General features: G+C 51.7%; 1 long non-coding RNA gene across 1 annotated transcript; it reads left to right on the top strand.

Moving 5' to 3' along the window:
* Nucleotides 1-870: 870 nt before the first annotated feature.
* Nucleotides 871-3119, top strand: LOC147646317 (uncharacterized). The gene is made up of 3 exons (XR_015281899.1): nucleotides 871-1077; nucleotides 2057-2134; nucleotides 2798-3119. It is a non-coding gene; the product is annotated as an uncharacterized LOC147646317 (long non-coding RNA).
* The last annotated feature ends 2911 nt before the right edge of the window (nucleotides 3120-6030 follow it).

Genomic DNA, 6030 nt, shown 5'->3' with positions numbered 1-6030 from the left:
CAAAACCCTTCAAAATTCCAGCAACATCCCACAAAATGTCCACAAATGTCCACAAAATTCATGAAAAATCCCACAAAATTCCCTAAATCTTCTCAAAACCCTGCCAAATTCCAGAAACATGCCACAAAATCTCCACCAATTCCCTCAAAATCTAAGAAAAATCCTTCAAAATTCTTCCAGTCTCCTCAAAATCTTACAAAAATCCCACAAATTTCCAGAAACATCCCAAAAAATCTCTTCAATATCCCACAAAACTCCTGAAAAGCCCCTCAAAATTCCAGAAAAATCCCACAAAATTCCATAAATCTCCTCAATACCCCAAAAAATTTTTGAAAAGCCCCTCAAAATTCCAGAAAAAAATCCCACAAAATTCCCTAAATCTTCTCAAAACTCTACCAAATTCTGGAAATATCCCACACAATGTCCACAAAAGTCCACAAAATTCAAGAGAAATCCACAAAATTCCAGTAAAATCTGATGAAATTAGTGCTCAGGAACACACATCATCACAGAATGATTATATGAAGGTGCTTCATTGAAGAGCTCTGGGTGTCAGGGGTACACAGACCCAAATCTGACCCATCTTGCTTTTGAGCTGAACATGTTTTATACTCTATCGTTATACAACTTAGATATTAACAATTAAACTTACATTGTTCTATTGTATGCATTGTTTTTGCCCAAGCATGGATTTCTCGTGATCCCCCCCAGCTTCCTAACATTGTTCCTCATGTTCTTTAAACAATAATTATATCTAATCACATCTAACAATTGTGTCATTTATCATATATTGATTACACAGGTGCAGTTTCACATGATCTTTAGCAAGCACAAGGCCTAACATTTCCCAGGGCCTTCTTGTCCCACGTCTTTCCAAACCCAACTTTCTAAGTCCCCAGATTTTCTAAGATTTTAAGACCTTTTACTCTCAGTTCCATCTGATCCACCTGTGCCTTTTCCTTTCTCCAGAGAACGATCAAAAAGCTCTGCTGAAGGCGGCGTTTCCCGGAGGAAGCAGTGGCCCATGGGCAGCCTCTGCTGCAGGAAGGGAGGCCATGCCAGGCACAGTCACAGGAGGTAATTGCTGTGCCTCTGGGCCTGAGCCCTGCTGAGGCTTGAGCTGCCATCTCTGCTGCTTGGCTGTGCCTGCCCTTCAGGGATGTTGCACAGAGCATGGAAAGGGTATTGAGAGTAACCAGAGCCAGCCCAGAGCTCCCCAGGCCCCTCTGCAGCTTTGGCCATGTCCATTGACATCTGGCTCCCACAGCCTTACCCAAACCCCTTGCAGTGCCCAGTTCCCTAAGGCAGAAGGGGATCTCAGCACACCATGGAATGGTTCTGATGTGTGCTGCCTTCTAGATTGGGACCATGACATGGATTATCTGAAAGTGCTGGTTAATGGTGGTTTGAAGACCTTGCCAGACGCTGGAGGCAAGTTCTCTATGTCCCTTTCCACACAGAATAATCAGTGTCAATGTGGCAAGAGCACTCTCACGTTCCATTTCCCTTAAGAGTCTGAAGGTTGATGGATTCTGGAAATGTCGCCCTGCTCCCTTCTGGAGCCCTGAGTGATCCCACAGCATTGCTGTCAGTGGGAGGAAGGAGCATTTAGCTGTCAATTTTCTTCCCGTGTGCAATGCCAGTGTCTCCTTCCATGTGCTCTGTGCAGCCACGGAGAGGAGCAGAGAGGGAAGGGGCCAGGCCCAGGGCTGTGCCCCAGGGCTGTGCCTTGTGTGGCTCCTTTGCCAGCCCCAGGGAGCCTGAGCTGCTCCCACTGCTGCTGCCAAGCCCTGGCCCTGCCTGGGGCTCAGTTCAGAGCTGCTGGCAGCTCCAGGGAGTCCTTCCTCTCCTGACTGCCATGCAAGGGGCTCTTTCCATCCCAGTGTGGGCCCACTGCAGGCACGTGGTCCCCCTGCTCCTGCTCCGGAGTGCAAGGCAGAGATGAGGGAGTGCCTTGGAGGGCACCAGTCACCCAGGTGCACTCACTGCCACTCCAGCCTGAAGGAGAATTTTCAGCAGTGTCACGGGAGCTGTTCTGCCCTGCCTTTCTTTGCAGATGAACTTGATGATGAAGATGATCTGGATTCCCAGTCCATATCAGTTACTGAGCCTGATAATGAGGAAGATGATGAGGGTAGGTCAAAGCCTTTCCTTCTGGGAGACCAATGGAGGAATTCAAACATCTGGACATAATCCTGAGTGATCTGGAGAGATGCCGTGGTGGGTCCATGTCCCTCAGCCTTCTCCTGAGACTCAGCAGCCGGGGGCTTTCTCTGCACATCTGGACACGCCATGCCCAGCACAGCGGGAAGGGATCCATGGCAGCCTCACTGCTCCACTGCTGCTTTCCTGGCCTGCAAGGCTTTTTCCCAGCCTGGCCTGGCTGCAGCTTCTCCCCAGCCTCTGCAGGAAGGCATTTAGCATCAGCTGACAGGGAGCCCAAACAGCAGCACAGGCCATGCACACCCTGAGATCCCCTGCAATTTCCCGGTCTCAGGGTAGATCAGGTGTAGGGGCTGTTTGGAGGATGGAGGGCCGTGGAGCAGCTTCAAAAGCCTGGGCATTTTCCTGATCCTTATCCATGTTTTTGCAAAGTATTGCCTGGACAAGACCAGCACAGCACAGAGAAATTGTGCCATGCAAGCTCAAGGGCTTGAGCAGTCTTGTGCCAAGGGGTGGCAAGGTGCCTGCAGGCCCCAGCTCTGGGGGAAACAGAGAACGTCCTGGCCGTATCCAGCGTGCTGCCAGCTCAGCAGTGGAGCACAGCACAGGCTCACGCTGCCCATTGCTCCCACAGATGCAGCCGGCACCACAAGACATGCTCAGAAGATCTGGGAGAGCATGAGAAGAGTTTTCTACCAGGGAACACATGGTTTGACTAAGTTAATGGCCACTGTGGCTGGTGGAGCACTTTTCCTGCTGATGTGCTATGCTGGAATCTGGTATTGCTGGAAGAGAAAACGGTGAGTGTTTTGCTGATCTCGGCCTCAAGCAGTCAGGAAGCACTCCCAGTGACGCTGCTGTGCACTTGTGACTAGTCCTTAGTTGCCCAAATAACTCTGCCAAGAGTTCTGCTGCTGCCCAGGCCTTTAATTGGCCTCTTAATTGCTGGGCTTTGTCCTGGGGAGCCCGCTGGGGCTGCAGCCAGTGCTGGCTGCCACTGAGGCTGCCTGGCCAAGAGCAGCCCCAGGAGCAGCGGGCAGAGGCAAAGCAAGGTGGGCAGGAGAAAGAGCGGGGACGAGATTGCCCTTGAAAGGCAGAGGCGCTCTGGGGCCCGCTCCTGGCCAGGGACCCTGCCCAGAGCCATCCCCTGCTCGCCGGGGCCTTGAGGGGCAGCTGTCCAGCTGGGCCAAGCTGTGCCAGCAGCTCCAGCCGTGCTGGGGAGCCTTGGCCGCTCTGGGCCCTGCTGTGCAGGAGGGTCCCTGCGTGCCAGCGGCAGCTGGGGGCCTCAGCCACCTCCTCTCTCCACAGGAGCACCTCTGCACCTTCAGAACAGCAGCCAAAGACTTTAATCACCGAGAAGCTGACCTCTCATCCCCACTCTTCACCTCTGTCTCCCTCTGCTCTGCTGTGGCTCCATCCCTGTCTTGAGGGCGTCCCAAGACCCACACCTGCAAAGTGAGAGCCTCTGCCCCTGAGCCTCCTGGCCCTGGTACCTGGCCAGGACTGAAATTGGGCAGCCCCTGTCCACCTGAGCAGGGCTTGGCCCATGGTTTTTGTTCCAATAAAGAGATGGAGCTTTCACCTCAGTGTCTGGATGGTACCACCAGCAAAGCCCACATGGCACCAGCCCCTGCTGAGCTCCATGTCCTGGAGTAGCCGGGGGTGTCCAAAGTGTGGACAGGCAGGAGCCAGGCAGGGGCTGCCATGACCAGTGGTGGGGCCACGAGGGGCTGGGGGAGCCCATGCTGAGCGTCCCTGGGCTGTGAGGGCACATTTCCTTCAGTGGCATCACCTGGGCCTGCACCTCATGAGGCACCCAGAGCTAATTTGGGCTCTCTGCTAAGGTGTGCAGGGATCCCCCATGAGGTGTGCAGTGGGGTGAAATTGAGAGGGTTTTTTCCTCTTCTCAGCACAGCAAAGGGGACACTCTTGGCTGAGGTTTTGCAGAGCTGGGAGGAAGCCTCTTGCGAGCCCTTGGGCCCGGCCTGTGGGCACAGCGGGCAGGCAGAGCCCATCCCTTGAGGCCAGTCCGGGCTGCTCGGGCCGGGCCGGGCCGGGCCAGGTGAGGGCCCCGGCAGGGAAGGGCCGTGGCCGTGGGCTCTGATGAGGCTGCCGAGCTTCACCCTGGCCCTGTGCTGCGGCCAAACACACATTTACAGCCACAGCCATTCTCTGGGGCACAGGAGGCACCCGGGGCTGGAACTGAGGCCATGGCTTCTCACCCTGAAGGGAGGATGGCTCTGTTGGTTTGGAGGGCACAGCTTAGATCTCAGTTCCCTTTGTAAACCTGCTGGGGAAGTGTGGAGGGGCAGAGAGTTCCAACCCTTCTCATTGGGAAGTGTGGCTGATGCTGTGGGGTTTTTCAATTTTTTGCCCTCTGAATTTGTGTCCTGGCAGAGGGTTAAGTTTGCTTGCTCTCACAAAGGCCCTTTTCTTCTTGGTGCTCAGTGGGACTGCAATGCAGCCGGGGTTGAAGGAGGATCTGCGGCCGCTTGGGCCATGATTGTGGGACACCGTGTGGGACCTGCTACTTTTGGCTGTGATTTGTGGTGCTGCTGGTTCAGGCCTTTTGCAGTAACTGACTTCAGTTTCTTCATCTTGTCACCATGGCTGGGAATAAATCTCTTGAACACCCCTGTAATATTAAGAGGCAGGCATTGCTTTCTTGAAGTGCTGCATGCACAGGCCATGGGGATCACAGGGCCTTCTTGGTGGGGTCTTCAGGGAGCCTGGTGGTCACTGAGGGAGGAAGCTGATTCTACTGGAAAAAAGAGGGTTTTCCATGTGTGGAAAAGAATAACCTCTCACTTCCCCATCCCTTTCTGTACAAAGTTATACAGGCAAGTGCATTCAAATATCTCTTTCTGCATTGTCAGTGTATTTTTCTTTCAATATCTATCTGTCTATCTATCTATCTATCTATCTATCTATCTATCTACCTACCTACCCACCTACCTACCTTACTAATCTATTTCTATGCATGAGGTTTTGTTTATATATAAATTATGACACTTCTATTGAGAGCTGGAAAATGATACCATCCATGTTTGATATTGCAAAGCTTGGGTTTAGGAGCACACATGAACTGTGATTTCTTTCTTGCTAGACATATGCTGGCTTGTTTAGATTGACTTTGAACTGATAGCCTGCAAAGCTGGAAAATGCCTGGTGGCCATTGCTGTGATATCCTTAAAAATCCTTTTTTCATTTTTATTTTTTTCTTTTGTGCTGGTTGGTAAATACCTTTCTTCCTTAAGCTGTGTGCTGGCAATACTGGAGGTAGAAAATAACATAATACTGCATTTTTTGGATACTTGATAGCTGTCCTGTGAAATTTTATTGTAGTATGTTCTGTCTAATACCCACTCAGAATTAAATCAGCTGGTCAGCTACTGAGCACAACTTACTGCACAGCTGCAGCTCATGTTTCCACAGTGCAAGTGGCTTTTTCTTCTTCTGTACGTGTATCAAACACAACCAAGTGCAAGGCTGCTGACAGAGGAAAGAGCCTTGTTTAGTGGAGCCTGGACTTTGGGAAGGTGGTAGCTGTTAGATCAACACCCAGCAAAGTGCCTAAATTCCTTTTTGTGACTGCTGTCTGGTGACTTTGGCCTGGCTTCTTGAGGAGGTTCAATTTTCATTTAGAAATGGCACGAGAACACTCCGTGTGCTCCCGTGGAGCCAGGGCTGTCCCAGGACACATGGAGCTGGGACAAAGGGCACATTGATTTTCATCTCAAGAAGCCACCTGAGCTCCTCATGGCAGCAACCCCACGCACTGCTAATGGATCCATTACAATTAACTCAGCACACAGCTTGGAACTTGAAGCTCTGACATACGGAGCTTGTTCAGTTCTGCCATGGAGG

Source organism: Cyanistes caeruleus, unplaced genomic scaffold, assembly GCF_971803275.1.
Source record: "Cyanistes caeruleus unplaced genomic scaffold, bCyaCae1.hap1.1 HAP1_SCAFFOLD_101, whole genome shotgun sequence".
NCBI classification, from domain to species: Eukaryota; Metazoa; Chordata; class Aves; order Passeriformes; family Paridae; genus Cyanistes; species Cyanistes caeruleus.
This window is presented reverse-complemented; position numbering and strand designations above follow the sequence as displayed.